The 17117-nt window shown below is 40.3% G+C and overlaps 1 long non-coding RNA gene across 1 annotated transcript in view; it reads right to left on the reverse strand.

The window, feature by feature from the left end:
• Positions 1 to 2644: 2644 nt before the first annotated feature.
• LOC144340372 (uncharacterized) overlaps positions 2645 to 17117 on the reverse strand; it is a 29476-nt gene continuing 15003 nt past the window's right edge. Inside the window, exons 2-4 of the long non-coding RNA XR_013416438.1 lie at positions 10568 to 10731; positions 5894 to 6184; positions 2645 to 4249 (exon numbers count right to left, since the gene is read on the reverse strand). This is a non-coding gene — a long non-coding RNA (uncharacterized LOC144340372). The remainder of the gene's footprint in view (positions 4250 to 5893; positions 6185 to 10567; positions 10732 to 17117) is intronic.

Here is a 17117-nt window from a genome sequence, read left to right on the forward strand (position 1 = left end):
GCCTACGGGTAATAAGTGCTCTCCCTCTTGTCCATCGAATCTCATTGTTTACTTTTCGCACTGATGGAGCTGGGGCAGGTTTTATACTTGCCATCTTTTCCTGTCTCTATTCTCTCTCTCTAGTCTCATATGGTAAGAAACAAAACAGAATAGCATATTCCTTAATAAAGAGCCTTAAATATATTCATTCATATGCTTTAACCTGCAAATGCCTCTTTTGAAAATACATTCCTAAGAAATAATACTAAATATGGAAAGAGCTTTGGTTCTATAGATGCTTTGCTGTATTAGGTTTGTAGCACTGTGATCCATGCAATAGTTTCATTAACTCTGGCAGAAAACTAGCTTCATGGAATACTGCCAAATGATAGCACTCCTGAGAATGCCTGAGATATAGGAAAACTGTACCTTCCGCAGAGTTCTCTTGAGGCTTAACAGAAAGTAAACCCCATGCAGCACTTATATAAGACATTAAGTGCCCACGATCCTGAGTATTTAGTGTCCCTGAAAATACAGTAAGGGAACACATATAAAAACACTTAGCACAGTAGTACATGGTAATGGCTAAATCAATGCTAGCTGTTATTTGTAGTAGTTTAGTATTAGTGTGTGTAGTGAAGAAAAATACTGAACTGGTAATCAGGGAAACTGAGTCCTATAACTGTGCTACTCAACAAATAACTGTTTAGTTGACTAACCTTCAGATTGTGAAACTGCTCTATGACTGGATGTCCTCATTTGTAAAAAGAAATGGGGGAGTTGTGATAATCTCTAAGTTCCCTTCCAGTTCAAAAAATGTCTAACTCTATGATGAGTTTGGTTTCAAGCCTCATCGATTGAGAGGAAGATAATACTATTGACTGAAATAAAAATGTCAAAACAACCAACTGGAAATGTCTAGGTGTTGTAGAGAATATGCAGTTAAGGTGCACAGATTATCAATATTTGTTATGTTATAATTGTCCTAAAGTACCACATGATCGTATTATCAAATAACAATTTAAGTAGCCAGTTATTCAAGTAAAACATATATAAATATTAAATAACTATCCACAGCTCATTTCTTTGAGCTTTTCTTGAAGGATTATCAGTTTGTGGCTGTAATGGCACATTTATATCTTGTTTAGTGTGGTCCATTCTACTTGAAAACAAAAATCTCTGCCAATGCAGAAAGCCAAAACACCTGACAGTAAGAACCTAAGCAACTGTGAACCCAAAAGTATCTGAGACAGGTCGCAATCAATTCAGAAAGTTTATTTTGCAAATATTTTGCTAAGGTTGAGGATGCACCCATGACATAGCCTCAGGAGGTTCTGATGACATGTGCCCAAGGTGGCCAGGTTACACCTTGCTTTTATATGTTTTAGGGACACATAATACATGGGGGTGGGCCTTCCAGGCCACAGGTAGATTTTAAAATCTTCTGATTAGCAATTGGTTGAAAGAGTTATTATCAATAGAAAGAAATGTGTGAATTACAATAAGGGGTTGCGGAGATCATGCAGTTGAAGGGTCCAAGTAGCAGGCTTCAGAGAAAATAGATAGTAAATGTTTCTTATCAGACTTAAAGAGTGTCCGATCAGTAATTCCAAGAGGGAGGAGGGTATAATGAGGCATGTCCGACCCCTCCTTCCATCATGGACTCCACTAGTTTTCAATCTATCTATTTTCCTACGGTTGGACATTTAGCTTTTATCGGTTTTTTCTTCCTATTTTTTTTTCTATTCAAACCATGTCTCTTATACATGTCTCATGGAGTGCAGACACAATAACCCTTTTCATACCCTTGGCTGAGAGGAGGGGTCCATTCAGATGGCTGTGGGGGGCGCAGGGGTTTACGATTTTATTTTTGGTTTACACAACTAATAAGATGTTGTCCATTAAGGAAAATAAATGTAATCATAAATGTATTCTAAATATATTCTCCGATTTCCTAATCTTAAATTATTACCAACAAAAATGAAAAGCCATGTATACGTCCCTTGTAATGGGTTGAATTGTGTACCCCCTACAAAATATGTCCAAGTCTTTTTTTTTTTTTTTTTTTTTGAGACGGAGTCTCACTCTGTCACTCAGGCTAGAGTGCAATAGCACCATCTTGGCTCACTGCAACCTCCGTTTCCCTGGTTCAAGCAATTATTCTGTGTCAACCTCCCGAGTAGCTAGGACTACAGGTGCACAACATCACACCCAGCTAATTTTTGTATGTTTGTAGAGATGGGGTTTCACCATGTTGGCCAGGCTGGTCTTGAATTACTGACCTCAGGTGATCCGTCCACCTTGGCCTCCCAAAGTGCTGGGATTACAGGCGTGAGCCACCGCGCCTGGCCAATATGTCCAAGTCTTAATTACCATGACCTGTAAACGTGACCTTATTTGGAAAAAAAAAATCTTTCAGATGTAATGAAGTGAAAAATCTCAAGGTGAAACTGTTGGAGTGATGAAAACCAACACCAGGCTGTGGGGGCTACAAAGTCCGGTGGAGTCAAAGGTCTAGCGGGAACCAGCCCCACCAGCAATGTGGATTCTCTTGCTTATCCCAGGTGGGTCAAATGGCTGAAAAAATAAAGACAGGGATGAGTTTGTGAAAGCTGGGTCCGGGGGGATCACCGCAATGTGGAGTCGCAATGTTACCCAAGCACTGGAATAGCCAGCATTTATTATCAGTTTACATGTGGGAGGGGGAGCAAGGGCAGTGAGCAGAGGGTGGTCTGATCATGGGGTGAGAGGATCACATGATTGTAGGGTGAGGTCCATAGTAAAGATATACAGATATACGGAACTGTGAGTTCCAACCGCTAGTTGTGTGTATCAGCAATTTAATAGGGTCAGGCCTTAACTATAAATGATGTTTAACTTTAAGGTGGTTATCAGGATTGTGCAGTAGGCAACTAAGAACAGGACATGAAACCAGGTGACTGGTCTGACCACAATTCTACCTGGCCGAGGAGCCCCTGGGAAGGCCTAGGAGTGGTGGGAGAAGAAGAGCTTTACACCCTTATCTCGACCACTGAAGCTTTCACTTCCAAACAGACATCCCTTGTGCATCAGTTTATAGGCTCTCCATAAGGGCTGGATTCCTCTCCCAGGGCCTTAATAGAGATGCCTTCCTGAGAAAGGAATCTGGGTGATGTGTCATCTCCCATCCTAAACATCCCTCTATAGGCTCTCTGCAGGGGAAAGCACGTCACGTGCTGTTAACTCTCACTGGCAGCCAAACCTCATGGTGAGTGGCTCAGTCCTTCATTGTTGCTTTAATAACCTGATCACTGTTTTAACAATCAAACAATCATCATTGTACAAAAGCAAGCATTCTACTAGAAAAACAACACAGCAATTTAGAAAGTTATATGCAGTTCTTTTTTTCTTCTGATTTCATTCTGGAATTGCTTACACAAACACTTCCTTTAACTGTCCCTCTGTTTCTCCCCAGTCCAGGGTCCTGGGCTTTGCCCACACAAAGAAATGAGAAAAGACAAGTTAAGAATGCATAATGTGGGTCCAGGGGGCAAACGCTTGTATGGAGGCTGCGAAGGCCCTGAGCTCTCGGAGCCCACACTATTTATTGATGATCAAACAAAGAAGCAGGTGGTGAGGACGTGTGGATGTGGGGGTAAACAAGGGTGTGAGGACATAGGGGTAGAAAGGTAGCAGTGCATGAAGCATAGCTGTGACAGTTTAGCATTTTCTTTGACACATAGCATATGCTCTGCTGCTTGAGATAATGGAGAACATGTTTACGAGGCTGGGAGAGCAACCAACAAGTCTGTGCACATTCCAGAGGCCATGAGAGGTTTTATGCCCTGAGCCCTGGATTCCATCCAAGCCAAGAGGGGTTTTATGCCCTGGGCTTAGATTTGTGGAGAGGCAGGGCAGCCTTCCACCCTTTGGCACAGAGCTTGGTGTTCCAAGGGCCACGAGGGGTTTTACACCCTGGACCCTGGACATTTTCCGAGACTCTTTTATATTATGACAGTTCTGCCTCAGCTCTTCTACTAATGTATCTCCCTTTCTTTTTTGCAAAACCGCCACAGTTATTATTGCTTGTTCTTGGCGGCGACTTTCTCTCCAGAGGCGACTTCCACATCTGCAGACTACATAAAGACAAACAACACAGATTGAAAGCATAATCTGTAGTCCCAGCTACTTGGGAAGCTAAGGCAGGAGAATGGCATGAACCTGGGAGGCGGAGCTTGCAGTAAGCCGAGATCGCACCACTGCACTCCAGCATGGGCAACAGAGTGAGACTCTGTCAAAAAAAAAAAAAAAATCACAATCATCATTGAAATCACAGAGCCTCCAAGTATCTTGATCCATTTTAGCAGGTTAATAGCTGCTAATCCGTCTGAAGCTCCTTCTAGCACTTCAGTTCCTGGCATTAGTGTCAGATGTACCTGAGAGGCTTGAAATACTTGTTTCTTCAGTTTTGCAATATCCCAAGATAAATTTCCAGTATGACCTGTCAAATGTCTCTTAACTTTTTCCCACTCATGCTCTGTTTCATTATACAGATGAGGAGTAATGTAAAAATCAGAGGTATTTCAATCACATTGCATTTGAATTTTACTTTTTAAACTTATAATATGATCTCCCATTCAATTCTCTGTCTGACAGAGATCGTTAATTTGGTTAACTATTTTTTTATTTATTTGAGTTTGAAAGTTCCATAATTTTGTGGAATGATTTTGCCACTTATTGACAAATGTAATAGTTTGTACAGATGAATGTAGAGCCACACCAGCCATTGCAGTAGTAGTAGTAACAGCAATGAGGCCAATTATAGCAACTATGAGAGCAACTATACAATTTTTTGAATAGGATAAAAGTTTTCTAAGGATTTCAGTTACTATATCAATGGATGGAGATTCCTCCCATGGTCTATTTAAATACATGGGATCCAGACTCCTTCCCTGGCTTAAATTATTAGGATAGTCTGATTTTTGTTAAAAGTTGAATTAATGCAGGTAAACAAATGATATTCAGGGCATGAAATAAAGTGTGTATTTATGTCAAGAGTAACATTTCCTATTGCTAGCACAAAAGGTGGCCAGACCCAACTTTGAATCCAAAAAGTCCTGTTGGAAAGAAAAGAAAGAATATATTTATTTTTACCTCCCTCCCCTTTATACTTGTTATATTTACCCTACCAAATTTTGATTGAACTTTGAGCCATAGCTAATTTCCATAATTCAGAATGGTCCAGTCCTATGTCAGGAGATAGTATTTTTGGACTGAGGTGACAATGCCAGTAGGACTCCACATGATAGGGACCTCAGTTTTTTGTCCGAATATATTGTGTATGATTTAATTGCCAACAGTTCCACTGGTTTATTACATTTGTTCTACAAGAAGGCTTTCTGGTGCAATTTTCTTTAAAGATCCCCTTAGGGTACTAATTAAAGACGATTCCATAGGAATTATTTTGTAGCACCTCAGCCTTACTTGCTATACAATTTTTCCAAGTTTAAACATCTGCATCTTTAAACTAAACTTTATTTTGTTTATATTTGAACTTATTCAGATGGAACTGCAGGGTTTTAGGATGGGAATGATTGTATTTTAAACTGTGCCCTGAAATCATATGCAAAGCAGCCCATGTTTATTTGGGGGGGGACTACTGCCAACCAGGCCTGTGTGTTCATCTATAAACATCCAACAGCAGGTCCCAGGCATATTGGGGGATAATTATATTCTATGGGTATATTTATTTTTATCTCTTCCTTTTTAGGATTCATTGGCCCTCGGCTATCTATGGGCTCAGGTATCCAGGTACTGTCGTTGGTATACACCTCAGTAACATGGTCCATCCAACTCACAGACCTAATTAAAGGAGGAAGTGGGACATATGCCCAATAAGTGAAATTCTGAGTTGCTCTTATGTAGGGAGGCTTACCATCATGGTGAGTACTGCCAGCATGGCCACCATCGGGTTACTAGTTGTCTTTAGTTTGTTCTGTGCTTTCAAGTTGTCCTTTGCCATCTGTGCCAACTTCTTGATTTGTCCCCATGTTGGAGAATTTGCCTGATGACTATTCTTGGTTTTCTCCTTCATCTCTGAGATGTTTATTTGTGCTATCACTCATATAGGGAGCTTTGGCTCTTCCCAGAGTCCTCTCTTCCTGCTGTAGCTCATGATAGATCTTCAGATGTTTGGTGGACACCCATACGGGCACCTGATTGTTACCTAGAGAGACATAAGCAAATCCTCTTCCCCATATAATTATCTGCCCTTTGATTAAGTTTAGTTAAAGGGCCAAGGAGGTTAGTATGTACTCTCATATGAGTGATATAGAAAGGGGAATGCCTTTGTTTTACTGCTTGCAGTAAAGAATGAAATAAAAGATTAAGTTGGTCATTAGTCACATTTTGAATTAAGGCACATTCAATATTTTGCATGGCTTGCACTACATAGGCTGAATCAGAAACAATGTTTACTGGCTGTTTACAAGTTTTTAACACTGTTATCACAGCCATAAGTTTAGCCCTTTGAGCAGAAGCAAAGTCAGTTTGAAAAACTTGTTGTTGAGGTCCCACAAATGAGGCCTTTCCATTACTAGATCCCTCAGTAAACACAGTAATGGCCCCTTCAATAGAAGTTTTTTGAATAATGGAAGGCAATATCCATGATGTTAATTTAAGAAATTGGAATATTTTGGATTTAGGATAATGATTATCAAGAACACCAATAAAACTGTCAAATTAACTTGCCATTCCTGGGAATTAATATAAATCTGCAGAATTTGTTGTTTATTTAATGGAACTATAATTTGATTTGGATCATATTTCATTAATTTTGTTGTGCACAGCCTTGCTTGTTTTATTAGTACAGCAATTTGATTTAAGTACAGAGTGAGCATTTTAGTTGTATTGTGAGGTAGAAAAAGCCACTCAACCAGATTATTCTATTGAACAATAACACCTCTAGGTGAATGTTTAGTAGGAAAAACTAAAAACTGCAATGTCTGCATAGGGTCAAATTGTTTTACTTGTACTTGTTGAATTTTCCTTTTAATTAATTGAATTTTCTCTAATTCCTCTTTGGACAAAAAGGGTTTACTGTTAAGATTAGGATTACCTCGTAAGGTAGAAAAGAGGTGAGACATGGCATAGGTAGGAATGCCTAACGTGGGATGAATTTAATTAATGTCTCCTAATAATTTTTGAAAATCTTTTAGAGTTTTAAAATTATTTTTTCTAATTTGAACCTTTTGGGGCCTAATAGTATTTTGTTCTACTTTAATTTCTAAATATTGAAAGGGAGTAGAAGTTTGGATTTTACTGGGGGGCTATGATTAACCCTGCTGGAGTTACAGCCTTTTCTAACTGTTTGTAGCATAGCATTAATTCCTCCATAGTTTCAGTTACACATAAAATATCATCCATGTAATAGATTAACATAACATTTTTCGAATTGTTCTCTAACTGGCTTAATAGCTTTTCCAACATAAGTTTGACAAATAGTCGGGCTATTTAATATGCCTTGTGGTAATACTTTCCAATGGTATCCATCTGCTGGTTCTTTGTTATTTACAGCAGGAACAGTAAAAGCAAGTTTTTCATAATCTTGAGTAGCTAAAGGAATGGCAAAGAAGCAATCTTTTAAATCTATTACTATGAGAGGCCAGTATTTTGGGATCATTGTTGGAGAGGGCAGCCCTGGTTGCAGTGCGCCCATGGGTTGAATTACAGCATTAATGGCCCTCAAATCTGTTAACATTCTCCATTTCCCTGATTTTTGCTCAATAACAAACAAAGGAGAATTCCAAGGGGAGAAAACAGGCTTTAGGTGTCCCTTTTGCAATTGTTCCTGCACCAATTTTTTTAAAGTCTCCAGTTGTTCCTGTTTCAGTGGCGATTACTCCACCCAAACCAGCTTGGCAGTTAACCAAAAGAGGAATGGGAGCCGGAGGCTCAGCAATGGCTGCTCCTAAAAATGATACCCTAATCTAGTTCAATCTGTTCGCCCTTTTAGTTCTAAAGGTTCTGGTTGGCCATTTTCATTTTTTCCCAGTCCATTCCCTAGGAGATATCCCATTTTTCTCATCATTTGTTTACTGTTATTACTATACTGATCCATAGGAATGATATTTCAGCCCCCCATTGTTGTAGTAAGTCTTTACCCCACAGATTGACAGGAATAGGTATAATAATAGGTTAATTGTCCCTTCTTGGCCATTTGGCCCTTGACATGGCAAAATTAAAGAACTTTGAAAAACTTCTGATGCAGCTACTACTCCAATATACCAACGGATGGCTTTTGTTTGGGCCAGTGTCAGGACCATTGAATTAAAGCAATAATAGAAACATCAGCTCCAGTATCTACTAACCCTTCAAAGTCTTTTCCTTGAATGGTTACTGTACACATAGGTCTCTTATCAGACACTCGATTAACCCAATATACAGCTTTTCCTGCTGGATTCGTACTACCAAAGCCTCCTATTCTTTTTACTGTGCTGCTCCCCAGTTTTGCATAAGGTAACAGTAACAACTGAGCAATTCTTTCTCCTGGGGAAGAAGATCATGGAGTTGAGGAACTAATAACCAGTTGAATTTCTCCAGTATAATCAGAATCAATTAATTCCTGTATGTACAGTGACACCTCTTAAATTTAAACTAGATCTTCCAAGCAATAGACCAACTGTTCCTGAGGGTAAAGGGCCCCTAACTCCCATGGGGACCTTTTTTGGTGGCTCCCCAGGAAGTAAGGAAATGGGAACTGTACTGCAAAAATCTATGGCAGCACTGCCTACTGTGGTGGGGGACAATTGTACATTTGTAAGGAAACTGACTGTGCTGGATATGCCTCAGTTTGTTAAGGGGCCCAAGGTGGGCCCCTCTTCCCATTTCCCAAAAGAGGTTGCCCATCTTTGCTAAATTTAGAATGACACTGATTTGCCCAGAGATTGCCTTTCTTTTTTTTTTTTTTTTGAGACGGAGTCTCGCTCTGTCACCCAGGCTGGAGTGCTGTGGCCGGATCTCAGCTCACTGCAAGCTCCGCCTCCCGGGTTCCCGCCATTCTCCTGCCTCAGCCTCCCGAGTAGCCGGGACTACAGGCGCCCGCCACCTCGCCCGGCTAGTTTTTTTTTGTATTTTTTAGTAGAGACGGGGTTTCACTGTGTTAGCCAGGATGGTCTCGATCTCCTGACCTCGTGATCCGCCCGTCTCGGCCTCCCAAAGTGCTGGGATTACAGGCTTGAGCCACCGCGCCTGGCTGAGATTGCCTTTCTTACACCAGGAGCAGATACCAGGACTTTTCTGTTGATTGATGGTAATAGTTTTTGCCTTTTGATTTGGTTTTCTACATTCCTTGTTTGTGTGTCCAAATTGCCCACAATTAAAACAAGAGCCAGAGAAATGGGGCATATTTTTCCCACCTTTAATCCAGCCATAGCTTGAGCTAAAAGAGTAGCCTTATTTAAGTTACCTTCAATGCTATCACAAGCCTTAATGTATTCATCCAACTGAGGCTTCCCTCTCTTAGGTCTAATGAAATAAGGATATCTTTTCCCTGTAACATTTATTTTTTTCCATGCCTGTAAGTGCATAACTGAACAATGGTAACATTTTTCATTACTGCTTGATTGTCTAATTGGCCCCAATTAGGGTCCATCCCCATTAACTGTTCAAAGGAAACAGGCACAGGCAGCTGTGCTTGTGTGTTTTCTCTTGCCTGAGTTTGAGCTTCATCAGCCCACCAAGTTTTAAACTGCAAGTACTGGGATGGAGTGAGAACAGGTTTTGTTAAAGTATCTCAGTCATATGATATTAATCTATTATCAAGAGTCACATTTTTTAGTAAAGTGTGTACAAAAGGAGAATTTGGCTCATATTGACTAATGGCTTGCTTAAATTCCTTTAACAACTTAAAAGGAAAAGTGGCCCAATTAGTTTTATTCTGTCCTTCTTGCTGGATTATAGTAACAGGAAATTGCCATGCTTCAAGGTCTCCTTCAGCTCTAGCCTTCGCAATAGAATTTTGTATAGCACCACCAATCGCTCCAGGTTTTAATGTTGCCACTACAGGAGCAGTATGTTTTACAGCTAATTCATCATCTTGCCCATTAAGGGGAGAGGGAGGAGGTGGCCATTCACTTAATTCAGCAGGTAGAATGGATGGGCTAGTAAAATACACCTTTTTCAGCTTCCCTTTCTTTTCTTTAATTTCCTCCTCTTCCTGTTCCTCACATTCAGAATCTGAAGTTAATTTTTTACACTTGTCTGCCTCTTCCTCATCTGAATCTGTCTCGTCATCTGTTTGAAATGGCTGAAGAGCTGCCTTACCAACACCCACACTGACCAAACAGAAACTGGAATTTGGCTCCTTCTTTATGTGCCTTTTTTAAAATCTCTGCCAATTCTTTCCCATTCATCCAACTCCATTGTCCCTTGTTCTGGGAACCATGGGCAAAACTGTTCTATAGTACTAAAGAGTTTTAATAAATTCTGAGTACTAACTTTTAGTCCCCATCTCCATAATAAATCCCTTAAGAAATTTAATTAAGCAAAATGTTTACTTTCATTCTGTCCCATTGTTACCCTGGTTCTTCAGAGCGCCCAGCTTACCCACCGAGCTTCTTTCAGCCATCCTCAGGTGTCCTCTGACAATGCATCCTCTGCTTCCACATTCCACATGCTCTAGCGTTCCTTCACTGGGGTCTTCATAGCCCCATGTTGGGCGCCATAAATGTTGGGGTGATCAGACCCAACACCAGGCCGTGGGGGCTACAAAGTCTGGCGGAGTCAAAGGAATGAGAAAAGAGAAGTAAAGAGTGCATAATGTGGGCCCAGGATGCCAACACTGGTATGGCGGCTTCAAAGGCCCCAAGCTCTGGGAGCCCACACTATTTATTGGTGATCAAACAAAGAAGCAGGTGATGAGGACGTGTGGATGTGGGGGTAAACAGGTGAGGGCATGAGGATGTGGGGGTAGAAAGGTAGTGGTGCATGAAGCATAGATGTGACAGTTTAGCATTTTCTTTCACACATATAGAATATGCTCTGCTGCTTGAGATAATGGAGAACATGTTTACAAGCCTAGGAGAGCTACCAACAAGTCTGTGCACATTCCAGAAGCCACAAGAGGTTTTATGCCCTGAGCCCTGGATTCCATCCAAGCCACGAGGGGTTTTATGCCCTGGGCCTAGATTTGTGGTGCAGCAGGGCAACCTTCCACCCTTTGGCACAGAGCTTGGTATTCCAAGGGCCACGAGAGGTTTTACACCCTGGACCCTGGACATCTTCCAAGACTCTTTTATATTATGACAGACAAGCCAGTCCTACCTCAGCTCTTCTACCAACAGAAATCATCCTGATTTAGGGAGAATCCTAAATCTATGACTAAAATCCTAATCACAGAAAGTGGAGAGAGATTATAGACATGAAGACAGGGAGGAAGGCCATGTGAAGATGAAGGCAGAGATTAGAGACACATTTCCACAAACCAAGGGACTCCAGGAGCCACCAAAAGCTGGAAGAGGCAAGGAAGGATTTTCTGTAGCGCCTATAATCGGGGGATGATCCAGCTAACACCTTGATTTCACACTTCTTGCTTCCAGAATTGTGAGATAATAAGTTTCTGTTGTGTTAAGTCACCAAGTTTGTGTTAATGTGTTACATCATCCCTGGGAAAATTAATACACCCCTTTGACCAAAAAGGAGAATGTGAAAGTTTTCATGTCAGTGTGAAGTGTTTTATGAAAATCCTGACAAATAGAGTTGAGGAGGGCTATGAAAAGAAGGGTCTCATGCTTGTATGACTGATAACAAAATTATCACAAAAGATTCTGTGAAACTACAGTCTTCTACAAAGGCCATGAAAACCTTATGCAAAAAAACAGTTCTGCAAGGACATCCACCCAGGAACTCTGTCTATCCTTAGACAGACATCATCACCCTTACTGTTGATCATTGTAGCCAAGGATAATTGCCTCAAAACAATTATGTAATCTTCCTCATTTTTCATTAAAAATCTTTTGTTTTCCTTTATTTCCCTGAATATGCATATAGTTTACTATGGCATACATATTCCCATTGCAATGCCCTACATTCAAATAAATACCTTTTTCTTTTAGAGAACCTCTTTCTGTTTTTTGGTTTGACAAAGCACTTCTAAACTCTTTGGAATTTGTGTCTTCTCAAACAGGGACTATTTCTAAACTATTTCTTCCCCACGATCACTGTCTTCTCTTTTGTTTCTCTATGTGATGCTTGTTACTTTTTAGTTTTAAAAAAAATGTGCAATGAAATATTTAAAAATACAGAGAGTTGGCCGGGCGCGGTGGCTCAAGCCTGTAATCCCAGCACTTTGGGAGGCCGAGACGGGAGGATCACGAGGTCAGGAGATCGAGACCATCCTGGCTAATATGGTGAAACCCCGTCTCTACTAAAAATACAAAAAACTAGCCGGGCGAGGTGGTGGGCGCCTGTAGTCCCAGCTACTCGGGAGGCTGAGGCAGGAGAATGGCGTAAACCCAGGAGGCGGAGCTTGCAGTGAGCTGAGATCCGGCCACTGCACTCCAGCCTGGGCGACAAAGCGAGACTCCGTCTCAAAAAAAAAAAAAAAAAATAGAGTCATAAAGAATAATACAACTCTCCATTTGCCCAACATCCAGCTTAAGTTATAAAACATTGTCAACACAGTGAAATCTACAGTATATCCCTCCCCTATGTCTTCCTCTGCTGCCCCTTAGAGGAAATCATGTTCCTGAATTTGTTTATTCCCAGGCACTTCCTGTAACATTACTAGATGTGTATTTAGCCCTAGGCAATACATTATGTCATTCTGCATATTTTTAAGCTTTGCAAAAATGGTATTGTGCTATGTGTATTCTTCTGCAACTTGTAATTTTTTTTCATTTCTATTATGAGATTTATTCGTGTTGGAATAGTAGCTCTGGTTCATTCATTTTTACTTATGTATAGTAGTCCACTCAATGAAAATAACACAATCTATCTATTTTCCTACAGTTGGACATTAAGGCTTTATCTTTTTTTCTTCTTTTATTTTTTTGCAATTCAAACCATGTCTGTTATACATGTCTCATGGAGTGCAGACACAATAACCCTCTAGGATATATACTTAGCAGCGGATCCAGGAGGTACTCTCTTCAACTTAATTAGATACTGCCAAATTACTTTCCAAAGTGTGTCCACCAGCAAGTGTTTAGTCATTTTAGCTGTTCTACATCCACACCAACACTTGATATTTACAGGTTTTTAATTTTTTAATTTCTGTCAATCTCAAGAGCATAAAAGAAAACTCGTTTCTATATTAAATTGCATTTTCCTATTTACCAGAAAATTGGAGCGATTTTTCTTTTTCTTTTACTTTTTTTGATACAGTCTCATTCTGTCGCCCAGGCTGAAGTGCAGTGGTGTGATCTCAGCTCACTGCAACCTCTGCCTCCCGGTTTCAAGTGATTTTCCTGCCTCAGCCTCTTGAGTAGCTGGGGTTACAGGCACGTGCCACCACACCTGGTCAATTTTTGTATTTTTAGTAGAGACGGGGTTTCACCATGTTGGTCAGGCTGTTCTCGAACTCCTGACCTCATGATCTGCCTGCCTCAGCCTCCTAAAGTGCTGGGATTAGAGGCGTGAGCCACTGTTCCTGGCCTCTTCTTTTCTTTTCTTTTCTTTGTTCCTTCTTCCTTCCTCCTTCTTCCTTCTTCCTTTCCTTTTTTTGAGACAGGGTCTCATTCTGTCACCCAGGCTGGAGTGCAGTAGTGTGATCTCACCTCACTGCAACCTCTGCCTCCCAGGTTCAAGTGATTCTCCCACCTTAGCCTCCCAAGTAGCTGGGATTGCAGGCATGTGCCACCACACCTGGCTAATTTTTGTACTTTTAGTAGAGGTGGGGTTTCACCATGTGGGAGAGACTTGGAGCAATTTTTCATATGCCTAAATGCTATTTCTATTCTTTCTTTTGTAAATTGCCTATTATTCTCTTTTGCCATTTTTTTCTATTGAGTTGTGTGTCTCTTTCTCATTGATTTCTAACAGTTTTTACATATTCTGGATACTGAACCTTTGTTGGCTGTGTGTGTTGCCCATACTTTCTCCTGGTCTATGGTTTAACTTTTTACCTTCTGGGTGTGTTTTAGCTTTCTTTTATACTTTGTGCTTTTATATCTCATTAAGAAATTTCTCTCTTTCTTCCTTCTGCCTTGCCTTGCCTTGCCTTGCCTTGCCTTGCCCTGCCCTGCCCTGCCCTGCCTTGCCTTGCCTTGAGACACACTCTTGCTCTGTCACCCAGGCTGAAGTGCAGTGGCATGATCTTGGCTCACTGCAACCTCCACCTCCCAGGTTCAAAGAATTCTCCTACCTCAGCCTCCTGAGTAGCTGGGACTATAAGCACATGCCACCAGGCCTGGCTAATTTTTTGTATTTTAACAGAGACAGTGTTTCACCGTGTTGCCCAGGCTGGTCTCAAACTCCTGAGCTCAGTCAATCCACCTGTCTCAGCCTCCCAAAGTGCTAGGATTACAGGCGTGAGCCACCATGCCCGGCCTTCATTAAGAAATTTCTACCATGAATTCACAACGGCATTTTCTAGTATTTTATTCTTCAAGGTTTTAAGTTTTGCCTTTTCGCATTTATGTCTGTGATCCTCTTGGACTTATGTTTTCCTTTATGGTATGAAATAGAGATTTTTTTTATTACATGCATAATCAGTTGTCCTTACCCCATTCATTGAAAAAATAATCTCTTCCCCACTAGCACTAACATAACACATATCAAGTTTTTATATATATTTATATATAAAAAATATAAAATATATAAAATATATAATATATATGTATAAAAATATATAATATATTTTAAAATCTATATAATATATATTCTATATGTAAATATATATTCTATACAAAATATAGAATATATATTATATAAAAATATATAATATATATTATATAAAAATATATAATATATATTATATACAAAATATATAATATATATTATATAAAAATATATTATATATTATATAAAAATATATTATATATATTATATAAAAATATATTATATATATTATATAAAAATATATTATATATATTATATAAAAATATATTATATATATTATATATAAAATATACACACACAGACACAAACATGGTGGGTATGTATATTGGTTGCCTATTAATGGATAATAACGGATTCCAAAACTTAGCAGCTGAAAACAATAAATATTTATTATCTCACAGTTTCTGTGGTTTAAGAATCTGGGAATGGTCCAGCTAGGTAGTTCTGGATCAGGGTCTCTCACAAGACAGTGATTAAGGGGTTGACCAAAGCGCAGTCATTTTGAAGCTCTACTGAAAAAAAACCCACTTGCAATTTCACTGTGTAGCTGATGGCAGGCATCTGGCCCTCACTGGCTGTTGACCAGAGACATTGGTTCCTTGCCACATGCATCTCTCCTTAGTGTTGCTCTCAACATGACAACTTGCTTACACTCCAATTGAGAGATCAAAGAAAGTGACAGAGAGCTCCCAAGATAAGAATCACAACCTGTTCATTCTCTAATCTCAGAAGTGACACGAAGTGACACCTTATCATGTCTGTCATGCTCTTTGTATCAGAAGTGAGCCACCAAGTCCAGCCCATACTCAAGGTTAGGGAAGTAGACAAGACTGTGAATACCCGGAGGTGGGGATAATTGGGGTTATCTTAGAGAGGTCTACTACAGTTTCCATTTGTTGATCTATGCCAGCCTCCTCATCATACTGTCTGTTTTTCATTCTGTCTTAATTACTGTAGCTTGCACAAAGTCTTGTTATCCAGTAGAGAATGTTCCCCTACTTAATTATTATTCAGTATGTCTTTCCTATTTGGGGCCCTAAAAATAGAATCTAGAATCTGCTTGTTCATTTTAGTTGAAAATCCCTGGGCCAGGCACAGTGGCTCATACCTGTAATCCCACTTTGGGAGGCCAAAGTGGTAGGATCACTTGAGCTCAGGAGTTCAAGAGTGAGATGCTATCTCTACAAAAAATAAAATAAAATAAATTATCTGGGGTTGGTGGTGCATGCCTATAGTCTCAGCTATTTGGGAGGCTGAGGTGGGTGGATGGCTTGAGCCTGAGAGGTCGAGGCTGCAGTGAGCTGAGACTACATCACTGCACTCCAGACTGGGCAACAAAGTGAGAAAAGAAAGAAGGAAGGAAGGAAGGAAGGAAGGAAGGAAGGAAGGAAGGAAGGAAGGAAGGAAGGAAGGAAGGAAGGAAAGAAGGAAGGAAGGAAGGAAGGAAGGAAGGAAGGAAAGAAGGAAGGAAAGAAAAGAGAAAAAGAAAAACTCTGTTGGGATTTCTGTTGGAATTTCATCACATGAACAGATTAATTGGTAAATGAATTGATATTGAGTCTTCCTATTCATTTACATGCTTATGTCTCACATATTCTAAGAAGCTCACCAGAAAGATTAATGCAAAAGGGCCGGGAACAGTGGCTCATGCCTGTAATCCCAGCACTTTGGGAGGCCGAGGTGGGCAGATCACCTGAGGTCAGGAGTTTGAGACCAGCCCTGGCCAACATGGTGAAACCCTGTCTCTACTAAAAATACAAAAATTAGCCAGCATGGTGGCAGGTGCCTGTAATCACAGCTACTTGGGAGGCTCAGGCAGGAGAATCGCTTGAACCCAGGAGGCGGAAGTTGCAGTGAGCCAAGATCACACCACTGCATTCCAGCCTGGGTGACAGAGAAAGACTCTGTCTTAAAAATATATATATATTAATGCAAAAGAAGACAATTTGGGTGTCTTTTCAATAATTCAATGGTAACACACAGTATATGCAGAGTTTGTGTATGGCCCCAATTCCTGAGTTTAAAAGGTTTAAGGTCTAGCTCCATATAGAAGTCCTGTAGTTCTAATAGACTGTGTTTTGATGAAATACCCTCAATAAGTTAGTATGAGGTGTGCTCAACCTTTCTGCTGAAATCCTTATCCTGCCCATCCTTCTGCAGTGGACATCTATGGTTCAATTTGCCTGGCCATCCTCCCTTCTCATAAGAATATCATTGCTCTTATTTTGGGGAATGGATCCTCGCCAAACTCCAACCAGGTGGTCCTAATCCAGGTTGCCAATCACAGTGCTTCAGTCACAGTAGTAAGCATAGGTCATAGG

This window comes from Macaca mulatta, chromosome 4 (assembly GCF_049350105.2).
Source record: "Macaca mulatta isolate MMU2019108-1 chromosome 4, T2T-MMU8v2.0, whole genome shotgun sequence".
Classification (NCBI taxonomy): domain Eukaryota; kingdom Metazoa; phylum Chordata; class Mammalia; order Primates; family Cercopithecidae; genus Macaca; species Macaca mulatta.